The following is a 22,389-nucleotide window of genomic DNA, read 5'->3' on the forward strand; positions in this document are numbered from 1 at the left end:
TCATGAAGTTCACCACTTTTGTCTTAAGAAGCATGAAGTTGGCTTTGTAGAAATTTTTTACCATGGTTTCCTTAATGGGGGTAGGGGCAGGATGTGGATATCTAGGGTAATTAGCTTATGGTCGGATTGGACCAATGAGGCGTTGATGTCAGGTGTGGAACACTGGTCACTCATGTTGGTAATGACTAGATCTAGGATATTGTTGCCCCTGGTGGGGGTGTGGATAAGTTGATCCAGGACATTGGAGTTTATGAATTCCAGAAAGCGTTGTGCAAAGGAGTTGGTACATGAGTAGTTTTCCCAGTTAATGATGGGGTAGTTAAAATTGCCCATTATTAGGGTGTTTGGTTGAACCCTAATATTTTCCAGTACATCAAGAAAAGAGGAGTGGGAATCCTGAGGCATGGTGGATGATCTGTAGCAAGCTACAATTTGGATTGCAGTTTTGCCCAGAGTTAGTTGCAGTTGGATAACCTCGGCTGCATTATACTGAGCAACTAGCCTGGAGGTGTGTATATCCTTAATGAATATGGACACACCTCCGCCTTTGGTGTTCCGGTCCAGGTTACATGGCCGGAAAGTGTGGTATGGGTTATAGCTAGGTAGTGCAGGGGTGCTCTCTGGAGCCTTGAACCAGGTCTCATCACAGCACAGATATCAATGTTCTCCATTTTAAGGAGTGCCTCAAGTGAGTGCATTTTGAGATTTAGACTTCTAGCATTGAGTAGCATCACCCTCAATTTTTGCTTGCCTGTTCCTGTTATGGTGGTGAATTTGTCATTTGAACCTTGCCTAAAGAAGGCACTATAGGGGCGGCAAAAACCTTGGCCAGCATCCAGAATCCCAGGGGTGACAGGTGCAGGCCATCTCTGGCAAAGCATTGTGGTCTGTCGACCATGTCATCCCAGGCAGACAAATTCTGGATCCCTTTAGAATGGCACCAGAAGCTTGGCCAATTGTTGAAGTCAATCATTTTGTCCTTGTACTGCGGCATCATTCTGGGTGACGGCAGAATGCTACTCAAGGCTAGGGTCATACCTGCCTGGGCTACAAGATCAGAGAGCTCTTCCATGTCTCTTTTCATGTAGTCCAGGGAGGTACGTCTCAGGTTGTTCACACCAACATGGACAATGACAGAGTCATATTTGTACTTGTTGTGGAGTGAACCGAGTGCGTGGGTTATGTGGCAGATCCTGGCACCTGACAGGCAGCTGACAGTAACCTTCTCCTTGTTTAGCCTGTTGAGTGGGACATCAGTGTGCCTGACTATAGAGTCACCTATGACTAGTGTGTTGGGTACATTGTTTTGCCTTATTGGCTGTGGTTGAGTGGCACACTGAGTCTGTAGGCTATGTGTCATTTGGGTTGTGTTGGGGGTTGAAGGTTGGTTGCATTTCTGCTTTGGAGGTCTCTGCTGCTTGAGCAGATTATTATTTAGAGCCTCCATGAATGTTTTTGTGTTTCTATGTGTGGATTTTGGTGGTGTAGATTTAATGAGACTATGTGATGAGTGTGGTGTGGTGCAAGTGTTTACCTTCTCCTCTTGACTGTCAAGTTCAGTCTTGATCGGAGAGAGCTTCACCTCCAGCTTGGCTAAATAAGTGCCTCTCTCACAGGTTGTAGTGTTGGGTGGTAGGAGGAGAGGGTTGTCTGTGTACATGAGGCAATTTCTACATTGCCCCAAGATGCCCAGATTCATCAGATAGACAGGGAGCTGACCCTTAGAATTGCCTGAATAAAAAACTATTTTCCTCTAGATAAGTGAGGAAAGTGAGTACAAGAGCTGTTTTTCTCTAAGCAAGTGAGGAAAGTAAGTACCAAAACTGTTTTCCTCTAGGTAATGAGGAAGGTTGAGTGCTGTAGTAATTATTAGGTTATTTAGTGCTTACAAGTTCTGAACAAGTGCTGATCACGAATAAGCAAATTCAAGTGCTACAACTGAGAATCTGTATCTGGACTAAACTAGTTACAGGAAAGGGGGGAAACAAGTGCAAATGTGGGCTTTTAAATCAGAAAGTTGAGAGAGATGGAAAAACAGCCCAAACGGCCAATAACTACAATTTCTGTGCCAGAACCACTCTTTATGTGGTAGATAGGTTACCCAGTGCTTACCACTCCCACTGATAAGCTAGAAGGCTTCCCTCCAACACAGAAAGCTTGGGGGGCTCAGAAGCCTACATACAGTCCTAGATACAGCAAATCTGAATTTGGACTACACTAGTTACAGGAAAGGTATTTTTTCTTTTGTTTTATATATATATATATATATATATATATATATATATATAAGTATCTAAAACAGCAGTCAAAACAATTCAAATGCAGTGCAAGCTAGCACACTTGAGTATGTAGCAATGTTAGACCAAACAGTTTAAAAATGTAATTAAATTAAAAATGACTAAAAACAAGTGCAGACGGAGTCGATTAGGTAGAATGAGGTAAAGAGATGGGACTGGGGGAATGTCCCAGATCAAATCTACAGTGGGGACAGGCAACTGCAAAAGCCTCCAAATTTAAACAACAACACAAGAATAGGGAGGATGGGTATGGGAAAGCCAACACCTTCAGCAGAAATCTGAAAAACTATACAGTGAAGCAAAAATAACAGTGCACAACTCTGAAGTCATCCAGCAATTGTGGTGTATTCAATGGACTGTGCTATCTTGCCGTAGCTAGTGTTCTGTGGGGGCGGGGGAACGTGCATGATATAAAGGCTGCGAGACAGGAAGTTGGGGCATTGCATTGCATGTATGTTGGCCGGTCAATAAAGCTTGGAGTTGGTACCAACTGCACACCATTGTTTCGCGTCTTCTTTTAAGGTAAAAGAATACGACATGGTGTCAGAAGTGCTGTGTGGCTGTGCTTGGGAGTGCTGACTTTTTGTTGAAGATTGTACGAGGGGCCAAGTGGTGTGGAAAGCGGACATGTCGGATGACGAGAATGGTCGGCAGCCACGTGCTAGGATCAATATGGCGACCAGTGCTCCCAATGCTACGTTCAGCATCCAGCCGCCAGAACCCTTTGACTTCTCCAAACCCCACGAATGGACACGGTGGATACGCCCGGTTTGAGCGGTTCCGGCAGGCCAGTAACTTATCTTCCAACCCAGAGGGGAACCAGGTGAACACCCTGATATACTGCATGGGCGATGAGGCAGATGACGTCTTGAGAGGCCTCAAGCTAACCGAGGCTGAGCACCAGGAGTATGCTACAGTGAAGGAGGGTTTTGAAAAGTTCTTTATTGTCAAAAAGAACATTGTGTATGAACGTGCACGATTTAATATGAGGAAACAAGAACTGAATGAGACTGTTGATGCTTTTGTTACTGCCTTGCATGCTTTAGCCGAACACTGCAATTATGGGACGTTACATGACGAGCTTATAAGGGATAGAATTGTTGTGGGCCTAGCAGATACTAGACTGTCTGAGCGGATGCAGATGGAAAAAGAGTTGGACTTAGAGAGGGCTGTAAATATGGCCAGACAGTCGGAGGAGGTTAAGAAGCAGCAAACGGCCTTGCGGTGTGACAGTCCCGCCTTGCAGTATAATGTGAACGTTGTGCAGTCACCACCGGACACCAGACGCAGACCGGAGGGCTCGAAAAGTTGGGGCAAGGCTTTGGCGCCAAATTTTCAGCGCCAGCAGCAAAAGAGTAAGGACGCTCCAGTCTCGCTGTGTTACAGGTGTGGGGGGCCATTCCACCATAGACTCCTATGCCCCGCGACTGTTGCAAGATGTCGCTTGTGTGGGAAGAAGGGCCACTACCAGCGGGTTTGCCGACAGTTCAAGGCAGTGCAGAGTATTGAGGAAGATGAGGAGCCGGGGGAGCGTGATGAACAGGGGTTCTTCCTTGGCTCTGTCTCTTCCGGGAACCATTCTTGGATTGTGGAGGTGCAAATACGGGGCACACCTATGACTTTCAAGCTTGACACGGGGGCAGATGTCACTGTTATCTCCAAGTCAAACCTGCACAATTTGTTCCGTGGGAGGAACGCTCCTGTGCTCCAGCGGCCGGAGAAACCCTTGCTGGGTCCTGGAGGGACGCCATTGGTGGTTATAGGATCCTTGGAGCTTCAGCTCAGTTACGGACATAGACAGACATGCGAGAAAGTGTATGTTGTGCAGGGACTCCGCATGCCGCTTTTGGGCCTTCCTGCTATTTTGGGACTGGGTCTCTTGAAACGTGTTGACACTATCACCATGGCGTCTTTGAAGGCCTCTTACCCGGAGTTGTGCTCTGGGTTGGGGGTAGTGCAGCGGAAATACCACATAAAGCTTCAACCAAAGGCGGTGCCTTATTCCCTGAAGACCCCCAGGAGGATACCACTGCCATTGATGGGGAAAGTGAAAGAGGAGCTAAAGAGGATGGAGCAGCTGGGCGTTGTTACCAGAATGGAAGAGCCTACCGATTGGTGTGCAGGCATGGTGGTAGTCCCAAAGAAGGACAGTAACAGGTTGAGACTATGTGTAGACTACACTAAGCTAAATGAATACGTATGCAGAGAAAGGTTCGTGCTGCCCTCGGTTGAGCAGAGTCTTGGGATGCTTGCTGGGGCGAAGGTGTTTAGCAAGCTGGATGCCAATATGGGATTTTGGCAAATTCCTTTGTCGGAGGAGTCGGCTGCGCTTACCACATTCATAACCCCTTTTGGCCGTTTCTGCTTTAACCGCCTTCCCTTTGGCATTAACTCTGCACCGGAACACTTTCAACGCATGATGACAGAGGTCATTGAAGGACTAGAGGGTGTGATTTGTCACATAGACGATGTGTTGGTCTGGGGGCGTTGCCAGGAGGAGCACGATGCCCGACTTCATGTGGTACTTAAGAGGCTGGAAGAAGCTGGTATTACGTTGAATATAGAGAAATGTGACCTGTCGAGAGGCACAGTGACCTTCTTGGGCCATGTCATTACGAGTTCGGGTATAAGGCCGGATCCAAGGCGGACAGCGTCCATCACGGAGATGAAAGCACCTGCTACAGTGGGAGAACTCAGAAGTTTCCTGGGCATGGTGAATCAGGTGGGAAGTTCAACCCTCATTTGGCTGAGAGGGATAGAGCTTTGAGAGACCTATTATCAAAAAAGAATAGCTGGTACTGGGGTGGGGATCAGGAGAAGGCATTTAATGATTTAAAAGAGGCAATCACCTCACCCCCAGTTCTGGCTGTGTATGACCCGAAGAGAGATACGAAGGTTTCCGCAGATGCATCATCCTTTGGGTTGGGGAGTGTGTTGCAGCAACAATGGGAGGATGGCTGGAGACCCGTGGCATATGCATCGAGGTCACTCTCACCCACAGAGCAACGTTATGCCCAGGTCGAAAAGGAGGCTTTGGCGTCTACCTGGGCATGTGAACGCTTCCGAGATTACCTATTGGGCAAATCATTTTGTCTAGAGACTGATCACAAACCCCTGGTCTCACTGCTGGGCGGCCAGGCGTTGGATCTTTTACCGCCCAGAATTCAACGCTTCCGGATGAGGCTGATGCAGTTTTCGTACACGGTGCAGTATGCTCCAGGGAAATCACTGTGGGTGGCGGATGCCCTGTCACGTTCTCCACTTAAAACCAGGCTAACCCCAGAGGAGACAGAGTTAATGGAGGATACGGATATCTACGTGCATAGTATTGTGGAAAACATGCATGTGAAGCCATCCTTCCTCCAAACCCTACGGGAGCAGCTGAAAGCGGACAGTGTGTGTGTGCGGGTCATGGACTTGTGCAGCCAGGGGTGGCCGTATGCGAACCAGGAACCTTTACTGAAGAGCTACTGGCCAGATCGTTCCACACTGACAGTGAAAGATGGGTTGCTTTTGAAAGATTCGCGCCTTGTTATCCCCTCTGCCATGCGTAATGAGGTGTTGTCGAAGTTGCATGAGGGACATCAGGGCATTGTGAAGTGCAAAGCCAGAGCCTGTCAGACCGTTTGGTGGCCTGGGCTTAGCCAACAGATACATGACATGGTCTTAAGATGCAGGACGTGCATCTCAGAGAGAAGGAATCCTCCTGAGCCCCTCCTCCCAACAGCATACCCTGACCGTCCATGGCAAAGAGTGGGCGCGGATTTGTTTGAGTTGAAAGGACATACTTACCTTCTTGTCGTAGACTACTTCTCCAGGTTTCTCGAGATTGCATTGTTGAACCATACCACATCTAACGAGGTCATTATCCACCTGAAATCTTTTTTTGCTCGCCATGGCATCCCAGAGGTACTTGTGTCCGATAATGGACCTCAGTTTTCAGGGCAGTCTTTTGCGGCCTTCGCAACCGCTTATGGCTTTGATCATGTTACAAGCAGCCCCAGGTTCCCGCAGAGTAACGGGGAGGCGGAACGGGCGGTGCAGACGGTGAAGAACCTGCTAAAAAAAAGTACAGATCCGTACATGGCTCTCTTGGCGTACAGGACAACGCCGCTGCAGAATGGGTATAGCCCTGCGGAACTCCTTATGGGACGACGGTTGCGGACCTCCCTCCCGATTTATCCTCCACAGTTGGACCCTGCGCTGCCTGATTGGAGAAGGCTCAGGGGGAAAGAGGGGGAGAAGAGGGTGTATATGGGCGAAAACTACAACAGACGCCACCGGGCCAGGCCGTTGGGGAATGTGTTGCCTGGTGACCAGGTGTGGGTGACAGATCTGAAGACCCCAGGTATGGTAGATCAAAACCATTGCTCGCCGAGGTCTTTCAAGGTAGATGTGCCACAAGGGACTGTGCGGAGAAACCGTGTGCATTTGATTCCCTTATCTGAGCCTGACTGTGAATCAAACCCTGGGTGTCCGGACAATGTGCCAAGTAAGATCGAAGAGGCCTTGCCATCTTGCAATGGCCTTCCCTGGAACCCGGGCTCCTGGTGATGTGGTGAGGACCAGATCTGGAAGAGTTATTAACAAGCCGGACCGCTTGGATCTGTGAAGTTCCGGGTGAAAATAACAATGTTTTGGGGGTTTACAGTAATCTGAATGTGGCTAAGTGAGCATTTGGTGTCAATGTACCAAGTTGTAGTAAAGTGGGAGAATTGAATAGATCTGGGTTTGGTGCTAAGCGAAAAGGGGCCTTATGGAAAGGGAGATGTGGTGTATTCAATGGACTGTGCTATCTTGCCGTAGCTAGTGTTCTGTGGGGGCGGGGGAACGTGCATGATATAAAGGCTGCGAGACAGGAAGTTGGGGCATTGCATTGCATGTATGTTGGCCGGTCAATAAAGCTTGGAGTTGGTACCAACTGCACACCATTGTTTCGCGTCTTCTTTTAAGGTAAAAGAATACGACAGCAATGATATAAAATTAGTCAAACAACAATTACCCGTACACAACTCTGAAGTGCCAGAAAAATATACTCAGCTCTGTATATCTCCAGATAGTTTGAAGAGCACTCTGTCAGGACACAGGAAGGCTCCAGCAATGACGGGAACATGAACATCTGTTAGGTACTCCCCAAATAGCCTTTTATAGGTGTTTCATAGATTATCTTTTTATTTTTGGAAAGGTGATGGTGAACAACTTAAATCCCTGTATGCACACCTAAATACTACTAGTGACTGTTTAAAGTTTACGATGAACTGTTCTGAAATGAGTTTAGACTTCCTGGACGTTACCATATACAGAGAAAATGACCAATGGTTTACGAAATTACATAGGAAACAATGCTACAGACCATCTTTTCTATACAGAAACAGTATGCATAACCCTAAGATTTTTCCTAATATAATCAGAGGTCAGGCAATGAGAACATCTCGCCAATGTTGTCAAGAGGAATTGTATAGAAATTAGTTAACTAAGCTAAGAACAGGTTTCATTAATAGGGGGTACAGTGAACTTGAAATTGATAAGGTGTACCATAATGTACACAAAGAAAGGAAAGGTAAAGCTAAGCCCAACTACTCTGATAGAGCAGGTAGTGACAGGGTAGATATCAGGAATAGTGTAATATCACACATTCTGATGGTTTTACCATATACAAGAGATGTGAAAAGGTTTGAAACCATCATACCACAAAATTGGCATAGTGGGTGGAAAACCACATTTTGCATTTAGAAACAAGAAAAATCTGAAACAGCAGGTTTGCTATCCAAGGATACCTACTCTGATGGATAGCACAGTGAATGGTACCCATAGATGTGGAAAATGCGCACAGTGCATTTATATAGATGAATCAAGGTTTTTCAAGCACACTGAAACAGGACTTCTATGGGAGCTAAGGAATTCTGCTGATTGCAATACTAAGAATGTAGTGTACGTAGCTCACTGCACAACATGTTTCCATTTCTATGCTGGCAAAACTAACAGTCACCTTAGGGAACGGATAAAGGATCACCTTTACTGCACTAGAAAAGGGCAACTGTATTGTGCTTTGGATAAGCATACATTGGATAAGGGGGGTGACCATATATTTTTATTTCAGGTTATACATTCAGAATGTCAGCAATAGAATGGGGGGGCATAGTCAATACTACTGAAAATATGGAAGTAAAATGGATTTTGCGTTTAGGAGCACTCAGAGGTTTGGGTTTAAATTATAGTGTTCAATTGAAGCCAGTGCTAAAAATCTAGAAGGTTAAAATAAAATAAATAATAATAATAATATCTTAACAAGAGAAGACTACATAAACACATGCAGGGCTTTGGGTCAATATGACAGCATTTCTTGAGCTGCTTCTAGCATAGATATCACTAAAGACAAGTATCTGTTGAGATGTATGTTTAATGCATATGTATTTATTAGGTGGACAGCATGTGTATTTATCAGGCAGAATATATGTATTAAGTTGTTCAGTGTGTACTGCCTATATTTTATATTTTTATATAAATGTACATATATTTTTATGCTTATACCCACACACACAAGAAGTTAATAAATGGGAAACATGAGTATATGTACTTATTCACTGACTTTTTATGTATTTTATTTATATTCATCCACATGTTCTTGTTTTTACATTTTGTGCATGTGTTTTTTAAACAGTGTTTTTCTGACTTCGGCAATTAACTAAGGGCAAAATGTAACCATAGTAATTAATTGATTGCTGAGTGCTAAATTAACTTTGAGTGGTAGGATTGGTTGTTTTAGTAATGAATTACAGTATTTAAGTGCTGTTGCTGTTTGAATGAACTATCTGATGAAGCAATGGTTACCATTGCGAAAGCAATCACCATTTTGTATTAAAAAAGATTTGACTTTGTTGTGGTTCAGCTTCTTTATTCCAGCTACCTTCCTACTGGGCACATGTGTTTCAACGTTTACTGAAAAGCAGATAAGGGAACCCTCTCCATCCCTTTGCAATGCATATTTCATTTCTTAGACGGGCCTTGTGTGCATGGCTGTGGAACAACAGTACCTTCAGACATCTTTTAGTTTTGCAACTCTGCATATTCATTGTTGCCATTCCATATGTGCGTGATATAAGCCAACACAGATTTTGTTTGTTGGATATCAACTATGGATATGTTATTCCCTGTTGCTACTAGCAGGAGATGACAGACATTTTGTATCTTTGTACTGTAATGCACAGAACACTGCTTGCATGCTAGTGTAGGACTGCAATTGCCACTTTACTTGATGCCTAAGATACTGTTTCCATATTTTCTGGACACCTTGCACTGTTGATTTCTTTAGGAAGATGTGGCTGATCTAATATATGTGTATTTAATAATGCATGTAGTCAAGTCAGCCCAATGATGTAGAGGCAGGGATCCATCTTTGCCACTGGCAACCCAAGTATGGAAGGGGATTTGGGCAGTTGGTAGGGTGGCCAGTAGAATAAGATGAAGTTGCCATAAACCAGCTCTCCTATTCCAGGTAGAGGGTTTGGAGTAACTCAGAGAAGTGCCTGTGTCTCCTGGGTTGGAGACTGGGGCCTTGTAGATCATTGACCCAGATTACCAGGGTGGTAATAACATTATGATATCATTATGCAGGCCATTCCCAGTGTTTGAGATTTTGACTAGCATCCTTCTGTATTATGGCTCCCAGCTCTCTGCCTGTGACTCCTAATCAGATCCCTCACTCTCCAGGGCTAAAACTTCTTTTAATCCTCTGCCTTCCCCCTGGAGCTTGTTGGTCCCAGTGGTAAGCAGTGGCATTACTTTTTTGTAAACTTGAACAACTATCTGCTTTTTTTCAAAGTTGCAAATAAGGTCTTATGGCTTGTACTCTTAAAGGAAATTCCACTATACCCAGGCAAGCTTAAAACAGTCTACTATCTCAAAACACAGAAACACTTCACCTGCTACTTGTGAGGTCTTATTGCTCGTACTGGGAACAGAATGCTCACCATGACCCAGGTAGCTTAAAACAGTCTGCTATCTCAAAGCACGGAAACCCTTCACCTGCTACTTGTAAGGTCTTATTACTCATACTGCAAATGGAACATCCACCACAACCCAGGCAGCTTGAAAGAAGCTGCTATCTAAAAGCATGGCAACCTATCACCTGCTACTTATGTATGTTATCCATTAAAATTTTATTTTAAAACTATTTTGTGTAGTGACAGCTGAATGCACACCACCCACCCCCTTGCTGCCCTCCTCCAAAAAGCCTTATTCTATGTTAGCCGCTAGCCATACTTGCATTTTTTTCAGATAACCAAACTCTCCCTCCTATCTCACTTTAAATTACACTGCCCCCTAATTCTCCAACACCCTGACTAAACCGCAGACCTGAACAATCTTTTTCCACTGTCCTCACCTTGGCAGCTTGACTGATTGTTTCTGCTGTCTCCTTTAATTTCTCCAGAATAGGCTCTACCCACTCTTGCTCTGCTTGGGCTCATTCTACTCCCCTACCCTACCCCCATTCCCACCCACCCCAGCTCGACAAACTTCTATGTAGCTATGTAATGCCCATACTCCTAAACCATCCAGTCATAAGCCAGATATCTATTTCACACCTTCAATAACCAGCACAGCTACTCAACCAATTAAAGTTCAGACAGAAATACACACCCACAACTACCTTCCCAGTTACTATGCACAACCTTAACCTAAGTCCTCCCACCCACCCGATCCTATCTACTCTCATTCATTATTACTAATCATACTCAATTCCACTATGTACTCCTTGCATTTGTTATTTATTATAACTCTGTCCATAGCAATCCACATCACTTCATACCAACATAACCTCAACACCAGTCTAAACAGTAAATCACCCACTCAGCTCAATTCCTCCATACCAACCCAAATTCCAGTACACATCTCTTTTATGATCTGCAATCACTGAAACATAGAGCTAACCCCATTTAAAATTCCCCATTACTCTACAAAAGGTTGCATCTCCATACAATACAACATATCTGTCTCTAAATATCTTTGTACTATTGTGAACATTGCTTTTCAACTGTTACTTAGTGGTGATGTCCAACCAAATTCTGGTCTCGCAACTAACCCCAATATCAACACAAACCAAGCCAAATGTAACCTAAACTCTCTTAGAAGAACTGCTAACCAATTAATTCCTAATATCAATATAAAAAGTATATTTAACAAAATCAATGAACTCCGTGACACACTATCCCTTTATGGCCCTGACATTGTACTCCTTACTGATACATGGCTTACGCCACATGTCAAAGATAATGAATTATTTCCCCCAGGCTATAACCTACTCAGAAAAGACCACACATCCAAAAGAGGAGAATGTGTCACCTTTCTTTTCAAAAATAACCTTACAGTTGACCTTTTAAACATAACCATCCCTACTTTCAACAATGCTAAAACCCATTTCACAAAGGTAAAAATCAACCCCCAAAATCAATTGAACACACTAGGTTCATTTATACCTCCCGGTGGCAATATTAACACACTGGAATCCATAATCCATTGGACAGCTGATTCCCTTCCCCATGAAACACTCATTTTAGGTGACTTTAACATAGACTTGGCTCCAATAAACATACCCCTCCCCACTACTCACATAAACTTACATGGCCTCACTATGATTATTGAAACTCTGACTAGAATAGATAAAGTTAGCAAGAAATAATCCATTTTAGACTGGATCCTCACTAATCACCCATCCTTGACACAAAACTCTGGCACCCTACCTGACAGTCTAAGTGATCACCTCCTTCCTTTGTGTTAAGACAACAAATCAATCCTACAAACAATAATTCCCTCAAACATATATGCTACACAAAAAAACTTTACAGCAGATGACCTCATAACAGCACTAAACCATTGCAACTGGTCACCCCTCTTAACCCTCCCACTTGATAGCTTGATAACACAGTAGACCACTTTAACTCCACCTTTCTCAACATACTAAACCAACTTGACACCCCTAGAATAATTCAAACAAAGTCCAACTCTGCCCCATGGCTCAGCAAAAGTACCCGGCATCTACTAAAACAAAGGGATAAAGCATGGAACACTTGGCACTATAACAAAACAAACACCAATGGGCAATTATTCCTTGAACTAAGAAATAAAGGAAAAAAAAAAAACAAAACAAACAAAAAAAAAAACAAATAAGAATGGATAAGAAAACCCATTACTCCAAAATTCAGACTAAACATAACTCCAACCCCAAAAAATTCTGGGCAGCCATAAATACAATGCTCCAACCCAGAAAAACAGGTACCCCACCCCCAAACATTGACACAGCCACTAACAACATTGCAACACAATTCAATGAATATTTTACTAACTTCATTTTAAAGCTGTCAACAAACACTTCTCCCACAGCCCTCCTAGATTTGCTAAACTCCCCAATTAACCAAAACTATTTCTCCCTCCAACCAGTACAAACCAATACAATCTTCAGATCCTTGACCAAACTAAGACCCACTACCCTAGCAACTGATAAAATCCCAGCAGAATACATCTGGATTGCACCCAAAGCTATCTCATACCCTGTGTTTATAATTATCAACAGATCCATCTCAGAGCAACAGGTCCCACTTCTCTGGAAAATCTCACATATAATACCTCTATGCAAAGGTGGTAACTCAAATGAGTTATCCAGTTATTTCTCAATAGCCATACTATCACCATTGTCTAAAATCCTAGAAAAATGTGTACACTCCCAAATATTAAAATAACTCCTGTCCAACAACCTCCTAGCTGAAACGCAACATGGTTTTCACCTTAGCCACAGCACCACCACTGCCCTCATCAGCTTCACCAACCTCATTAATCAACAGCTGAATGTAGGCAAGCTGGTATCTACTGTGTTTTGGACCTGTCCAAAGCATTTGATACAGTCTCCCATAGCAATGTACTGGCAGTACTCTCAGAACTTTAAATAACTCTACACTCCTGTGGTTTAAAGACAATTTTTCCAATTGCCAGCAAGCTGTTACATGGCTGGACTCCCTATCCCCCTCCTCCCCGTTACCTTAGGTGTGCCTTAAGGATCTATTCTCAGGCCTCTGCTCTTCACAATATTCACAATATTCGCTCATAACCTCCATAAAGCCACTTTTCCTGCAAGGTTAGTCCAATATCCTGATAACTCCACCCTAATGAAGAAATAACTCAGCTTGTCCATCAAGGCTTGAGGCATAAACCCCCCCACCCTAATCTGCTCAGCACCCGCTCTCCAATTACTACAGAAAAAAAAAATCCTTTACAGCCGTTAAAACCTGGCTATCAGACTTTCAATTAATATTCAAACCCAAAAAGACCCAGATCATGCTCTTCCATCCCTCCAAGACTATATATTCCATTCCCCCTTTACAATTATCACTTCTGACAATAGCCATATCCCAGCAGTTGTACAAACCAAGCTATTAAGGATTTTCATTGACCAAAATGTGAAATATGACAATCACATAGCCCAAACCATAACAAAAGTACACAAAAAACTAGGCTCACTCTTTAGATGTAAGAACTATCTGACTACTACTAGTAAAGCTATCATAGCAAGAACCCACCTCCTCTATTCACTTCTATATGCTTCTCCTGTTCTAGTTAACCTAAATAAAGGTGATCTAAACAAATTATCCACTTGCTATAACAAAATAGCTAAATTCGCTATGGACTCTTCTTACAGATCCCACCATTGTCAAGTCCTTCAGAATCTATCCTTGCTCGAGTTACCAGACTTATTGACCCTAAACCAATTCACACTAGTTCACTAAATTCTTTACCACCCCAACAAAACCCCAACTCTACAAGGCCTAATTAACCATTACAAGAATAACCGTCAGCTGAGATCCACCAACAAAGGGCTGGTTGAAGTATGCAAAAGCAGACACATCTCAGGAGATTCCCTTTACTCTAATACTATTGCAAAAATCTGGAACTCCCTCCCACATGAAATCTGGATACAGGCAGACAAACTTAGCTTCAAAAATCAGCTAAAATTCTGTCTCTCCAAATCATGTATATACATGCTCTGATCCTAGCTAACTCATCCTAGACCACTATATTTCTGTATCTTCTCTCTACCTAGAACTATATTTCTTATAGTGTCCTTTTATAACTTCAAACTCAGTTAATTCCTTTTAATTGCATATGAAGTAATTATTCTACATAATGTCATTATGTACTGCATTGTATCCATATTCTGAATTCTTCTCATCACTGTTATTGTATAGTGTATTTAGTAATTCTTTATCATAAAGATCTAAACCTTGTCATCACAATGAACAAAACATGCTGGAGGGATAGGCTCCTGACCCACAGACTCCCCATACTCTTGAATAGACTGCCCATACATGTCAAGCAGACCGCCTCCTTGGCCCTCTTCAAAAGGAACCTTGACGATTGGATGGGAAATAGGAAATTCACCCCGGGATCACGTCAGTCACCCTGCTAGACAGGGGTCCAGGGAACTAAATATTTTGGGAAGAAATATCCAGGGAATTGTTATGGCTAGGCTTGTATAGGCCCTAGGGCTGATAGCCAGGTACCAAACTATGAACCTATGAACCTATAATGTTGGTATGTATAGCAATGTCTAACATACTCTGAATTATACTTTGTACAACTAGTACTCATGTGAGGTTCACTAACAATTTTGAATATTGCTTTTCTAAATGATTCTTTTCTAAATAGTTACATGTGTTTTTTAACATTGATATATTGCGTGGAGCTTTTCTCCCCGGGCCTCTTTTGAAAATGGACAGCCCTGCCCAGTTGGACTTTCCCAGTAAAGAAATGTAAAATAAATAAAAAATAAAACAAATAAATAAAACTGAACTAATGTAGATGCTGAGCCCTTGAGGAGTCTGGCTAATCACCTGAAAATGGTTATCTTTGGGGTTACCTGATAAAGTGTAATTGGGAGATATGGAGTACAATAGGCACAGAAGCCAAGGGGAACAGCCAGTAGCTTCATGGTGATTTGGAGAAAGAAATTAAAAAAAAAAATGCAGTTAATTATAGATCATCTATTTTCCTGTCTTTGTAGGTCCTACACTATATTAGGTGCCCATATTCACTGCCAATTTATCCTGTCTTTTCATGTCACTGACTGGTTGATTGGACTGATTCTTCAACTGCATACTGACTTGTTGGTTTTTACCTGCTGCAACATCTGTCTGTGTTACCAGTTATTATTATGTGCTCTATATCCAGAGGTTTCCTTGTTGTCAGGTATACACAATCTTGCTTAGCAAGCTGTATTTATCTTGCAAGCATCTACATATGGCATGGCTAGCTTTATCTGTTGGTGATGGGTATCTGTGTTCTACATATTCCTCTCCTCAGTCATTTGTGACACATCCTGGAGAGTTACTGCTATCCATCTGGACACACACTTTTCCTGTATGTCTGTGCCTGTTCATTACACTGCTCACTGCATTCTCCTGCCTGCCCTACTTACGTGTTTCCAAGCTTGCACATGTGGAACCTCTTCACTAACATAGATGCTTTGTGCCAGGGTGCTTCTCTAATCACATGGCTACAACTGTGGAATTATGCTGTTCTCTTCATACTTCTCAGAGGATTTTGCATATTTAAACTTTGCTTTACTTCATTAGTCCCAGTGTGAGGATGCTTAGGATTGTTTCTAGTGAATTTTTATCATTTTTCTGTCATCCAACCTCTGGTGTCATATTTTTGTGTAATAATGTGGACATATATGACCTGCCTATGGACGGCCACAGTGGTGCAGCAGTTAGCATTGTCACCTCACAGCAAGAGGTTCTCTGGTTCGATCCTTGGCTGGGGTGCCTTCTGTGTGGAGTCTGTATGTCCTCCCTGTGGTCGTGTGGGTTTCCTCCGGGTGCTCCGGTTTCCTCCCACATCCCAAAGACTTGCTGTAGGTGGATTGGACACTCTAAATTGTCCCTAGGTGTGAGTGCATGTGTGTGTGCCTTCTGTGGAAGGTTGGGTGCCGGGCTGGCAACTCGACACCGTAAAACTCCACTGCTAATCATGAGTGGACAGGTGATCTGCTGTGGTGACCCATAACCAGGAAAAGCTGAAAGAAGAAGAAGATATGACCTGCCTATACAAGAAGTTTCTGCTTATTTAGTAACTGGTGTTTCCTTTTCAGAAAGCAGTGAAACATCTAAAACCTATGGTGTGTGCCCACAATGCACAGTGCAGTCCTCGATATATGTCATGTGTACATGCTCAGTCCTATTAACAACATTATGCCTAAACATGTGTGACAAGTAATATTTTGGATTTCACAGTGAATCACATGTTCTTTCTTCTGGTAGCATTCAAGCTCAGCTAAAGCTGGCCTCTACATAAACAATGTCTTGTCTTACTGGTCTGCTGACACAGACACTGTAGTTGTGTTAAGCAATAGTTTCCATTCTCCAGTCTGCTTTTCTATATTCTGTGCTATGTCTGTGCCTTTATGTTCATTTGAGATAAGACAGTAAGATCCCAATCGATTTTAGTTACTAGAATAGACTTCAGCAGAACTGGGAATTGCATTCCTTGTCCTAACACAATATCTGCTGATTCACAACTGAATAAATATTCTAAGGTGAAGATTCTACATTTCAAAAAATGGATGTAATTAATTTCTCTGATATGCGTTCTTTTTTCCCCTAAGAAATATCTTTATTAAATGATCACATGTGACACAGACAATCTTAGATTTATATAAGTGAAAATAAATCATAGCAGCACAGTCTCAGTTGCAAACATTATACTTTACAAACCGTGCCAACACAACTGTAGCTGCAAACATTATACATCACTTTTAATATATACATGTCATTCTCAGTCAGCCATTGCACAGCCCATTCAGATCCTGCCTTCTTTTAAACCTTGTTCCTCCTCTGCATGTAGTGGTCCCACATTTCCCATTTTTTTTCCTGTGTAATTTACTCCTACCATTTTCTAAAGATCCCAGTTCTAGTTGTTTTATCTCTGTTACTATCTTCATTACTTCTAGTAAAGTTGGTTTAGACTTTGATTTCCATTTTCTAGTTATTGCTTTTTTGGCAGCCATCATAATTAGACTCAACAAGACTTTACTATGTCTAAGCAATTCCAGCTCTGTATCATAGCCCAAAAAATAATTTCCCTAGTCATTCCAATTTGCTCACCCAGCATCTCCGACAGAGCAGTCTGTAGGGAATCTTTAAATTCAGCCAACTCATTACACTCCCAGAAAATATGTTCCCAGTTACATCTTTCTTCCCCATCACATCTCCAACTTGTGCTGTCTACAAAACTCTATTAGCTGATATATTCTAGAGTTTTTCCACTTTGTCATCCAACAGTAGGTAAAAATGGAGTGACAGCATGCATTTATCTGTGAAAGACATGCAGTGAACCAAGTCCATTTAGGAGACATTATTGCATATCAGATGCATTGATAAATGCACAACATCTGGGGTATATTTAAATTATTCATGGTTATCATATTTGAAAAGAAAGAAACTTGTAACATCTGTTTGTTTTTCTTTCGGCTTTTCCCGGTTAGGGGTCGCCACAGTGGAACTCTGGTTTGCTAATGACTGGCAGTTGATTTTTACGGTGCCAAGGTGCCAGCTCGACGCCCATAGTTCATAGGTTGGTACTAGGCTATCAGCCCTAGGGCCTATACAAGCCTAGCCATAACAATTCCACTCTGCTACAGGACCCATGAAGGCTCAGTGTCTCTCCAACCTAATACCACTCTTAAGTATTCAACTGCGGTACCACCTTTAACATTCTTGTAAGAAAAGCGCAGTCCAGGTCTGAACTGTCTGCAAACAGCTACAGTTAACTTTGAACCTAGTACCATTCTTAAGTATTCAACTGCGGTACCACCTTTAACATTCTTGTAAGAAAAGCGCAGTCTGGGTCTGAACTGTCTGCAAACAGCTACAGTTAACTTTGAACCTAACACCACTCTTAAGTATTCAACTGTGGTACCACCTTTAACATTCTTGTAAGAAAAGCACAGTCCGGGTCTGAACTGTCTGCAAACAGCTATAGTTAACTTTGAACCTAACACCACTCTTAAGTATTATAGGTTCATAGGTTCATAGGCTAGTACTAGGCTAACTGCCCTTGCGAGCCATTTTAAGCCTAGCCAGTTATCCCCTGTGAGATTCAAACCCTGTACCTTGTGTTTGTAAGGCAAACACCTTAACCATTAGGCCACCCTCCCAACCCCTTTTGACTCAACTGCGGTACCACCTTTAACATTCTTGTAAGAAAAGCGCAGTCCGGGTCTGAACTGTCTGCAAACAGCTACAGTTAACTTTGAACCTAACACCACTCTTAAGTATTCAACTGTGGTACCACCTTTAACATTCTTGTAAGAAAAGCGCAGTCCGGGTCTGAACTGTCTGCAAACAGCTATAGTTAACTTTGAACCTAACACCACTCTTAAGTATTATAGGTTCATAGGTTCATAGGCTAGTACTAGGCTAACTGCCCTTGCGAGCCATTTTAAGCCTAGCCAGTTATCCCCTGTGAGATTCAAACCCTGTACCTTGTGTTTGTAAGGCAAACACCTTAACCATTAGGCCACCCTCCCAACCCCTTTTGACTCAACTGCGGTACCACCTTTAACATTCTTGTAAGAAAAGCGCAGTCCGGGTCTGAACTGTCTGCAAACAGCTACAGTTAACTTTGAACCTAACACCACTCTTAAGTATTCAACTGCAGTACCACCTTTAACATTCTTGTAAGAAAAGTGCAGTCCAGGTCTGAACTGTCTGCAAACAGCTACAGTTAACTTTGAACCTAACACCACTCTTAAGTATTCAACTGCAGTACAACCTTTAACATTCTTGTAAGAAAAGTGCAGTCCGGGTCTAAACTGTCTGCAAACATCTACAGTTAACTTTGAACCTAACACCACTCTTAAGTATTCAACTGCGGTACCACCTTTAACATTCTTGTAAGAAAAGCGCAGTCCGGGTCTGAACTGTCTGCAAACAGCTACAGTTAACTTTGAACCTAACACCACTCTTAAGTAATCAACTGCAGTACCACCTTTAACATTCTTGTAAGAAAAGCGCAGTCCGGGTTTGAACTGTCTGAAAACAGCTACAGTTAACTTTGAACCTAACACCACTCTTATGTATTCAACTGGAGTACCACCTTTAACATTCTTGTAAGAAAAGCGCAGTCCGGGTCTAAACTGTCTGCAAACAGCTACAGTTAGCTTTGAGTATTTGTCTACCTGTTTGAGCCAATATTCATTTTCCCCTGGAGAGCACTCTGCGTTGGCTTGTAAGCAGCCCCCCCACCCACCACACCACACACACACACACACACACACACACACACACACACACACACACACACACACACACACACACACACACACACACACACACACACACACACACACACACACACACACACACACACACACACACACACACACACACACACACACACACACACACACACACACACACACACACACACACACACACACACACACACACACACACACACACACACACACACACACACACACACACACACACACCTTCCACTTTCTCTTATTCCCTTCTGTTAGCAAATAGTATCCATAACTGATCAATACTGTGTGTTTAATTTAAACTATGACCACAGTAGCCTACTGATACAAGGTTATCCTGTTTTTCCACCTGAGAAATTAAGAAATGATATACAGTTTCAGAGCAGTCCTTGGTCAATTTTGGTTGTTCTTAACACACACCCATTCACGCATATCTTTCGAACGCTACTCAACAGCGAGGAGGACATGCAGACTCCACACAGAAGGTGATCCAGCCAAGAATCGAACGGGAGAACCTCATGCTGTGAGGTGACAATGCTACCGCTGCACCACCAAGAATAAAAAAACTTGTGATATCTATTCATTAATTTCTCAATCATTTCAAAGTGATTTCTAGAGTACAACACTGAGTGATACTGAAATGTTTGATACAGTTTAGAAAATGTTTCACTATGCTAGATTTATTTTTTAGTATGTGTGCATGTATGCGTGTGTGTGTGTGTGTGCGTGTGTGTGTGTGTGTGTGTGTGTGTGTGTGTGTGTGTGTGTGTGTGTACATGTGTGTACATGTGTGTAAGTAATGATGTGGAATGAACATCTGAGCACAGAATTCCTGTGTCTTTCATCTTTGATAGTGCTGCTTACTTCAAGATACAGTTTCTGAATTTTATTTCATTCATTTTTAAGAAAAAACAGTACACTGAGATTTTCAAACTAGATGCAGTAAATGTGTCTTTCTGCTGTTGTACATAAAATGTTATCAATTCAAACTAGAACTAATGTCATTTTTCCAGCTCCAACCAATAATACATATGCCAAAACAAAAAAAAATACATATGTCTCTTGCTGCTGTTTACTTTACAGTATACAATACATTACTTTTAACCTTCTAGTAAATATTTTGTCATTGCTTCACTATAAAGATAATTCTGAGACCATGGTAGAAGTGACGTGAGGTGTAAAATATTAGTATTTAACTGCACTGTTGTGTATAAATATAGATCTCCAGCACATATGAATTTCAAGTGTCAACTAGAAGTGTTCATGTGCTTTTACCTTGTGACACACTTGCTCACTACCACTTGCTCTAAATAGTAAGTGTTCTAAATTCCACCTGCCTGATTCTACTTAAATGCACAGCCCACTCACCAGCCAACCCTGCTAACTGCGTGACTCAAGCTCAGACTCTAACTGTAAAACTCCCAACCTGTCCTTAACCATAACTATAGTAATCCCTATTACACTCCCTAACCCTAAAGTCCCCGATTACTCCCTAAAACCAGAAGTTCAGTCCTCCCTCCCTAATACTAAAATGTCTGATCACTCCCTAAACCTGAAACTCCTTTCCCACTCCTAACCCTAAACTTCCCTAATGTTCTCTAAACCTAAAGGCCATGATCGCTCTTAAACACTAAACTCCTCACCTGCTTTATAATTCTAGAACTCCCCCACTCCCTAAACCTAAATCCTCCTCCCAATCAGTGTGTGAAACCCTAACCTGCACTGCTATCCCCTCCCAGGCCCTCCCCATGGCTGCCACTCTTGCCTTGTTCAGATGTGGCTATTGTTTTCATGTGAGGTTCAGCAGCTCCATTCTCTCTGCAAGGCTGCTGCATCTTATCCAGACATGTAGTTGTGCTCGAGAGCGATCGGCAGCCCATGGGAGTTGCAAAATTCTAGAGTCCCTGGTTTTGAGATTGTGGTCTTTGAGCTCCTGTGGCTTAGGATCTTGTAGCAGACCCACATTTTAATATCTATACCCCCAAAAGTGTTTCTGTTAACCTCTAACATCTAGCCATAACTTATTTTTTTTGCACATTAGTAAAGAAATGGCTATGCTAACTTTCACACAACTATGCAAACAATTAGACATCTATGAGGCATACATTGTGCTTATTGTGTTTCTACAGAAAGTTTTAAAATACATTGTCATAGAAGCAATGCTTAAATCTATTGGTTATAGGTATATGATGCAAAGTCAAAATGTGCTTATTCTTGAGTGCCCAATTACTGTTTTAAAATTGCACTTTTATATATATATATATATATATATATATATATATAGAGAGAGAGAGAGAGAGAGAGAGCTCTAAATAAATGAAAATTAAAAAAAAAGTTCCTACAGTTATAAAATTAATTGAACATTTCACATGCATACATTCATTACGACCTTTACTCTAAAAAACACTCTACTCTGAAGGTGATGTGGTACGACAAAACATAAATAATAAATTAACAAAGACATGCATCTGGAGTCTTTCACCCTGGGCTTCTGCTAAAAATTGGCTTGGGCCCAAGTCGGACTTTCCCAGTTAATAAATGTTAAATAAATAAATAAAATCATAAAGAATAGCATATGTGCCTTACTTTATTATAAGAAAACAATGTATTTATATCAGTTGTAACACCACAGGGCCACAAAATGGTTTACTATTGAAAGCTGGAAACTACATGGGTCGACTGGTCACATGGTCAACCCCAAAATCCTGAATCCAGAACAGCAAAATTCCAGCCAGGTCGAAATTGAATACATCAACATCTGTAGTTCAATGTATTTGA

Source organism: Protopterus annectens, chromosome 14.part0, assembly GCF_019279795.1.
Source record: "Protopterus annectens isolate FY-2018-M chromosome 14.part0, PAN1.0, whole genome shotgun sequence".
Lineage (NCBI taxonomy): Eukaryota > Metazoa > Chordata > Ceratodontiformes > Protopteridae > Protopterus > Protopterus annectens.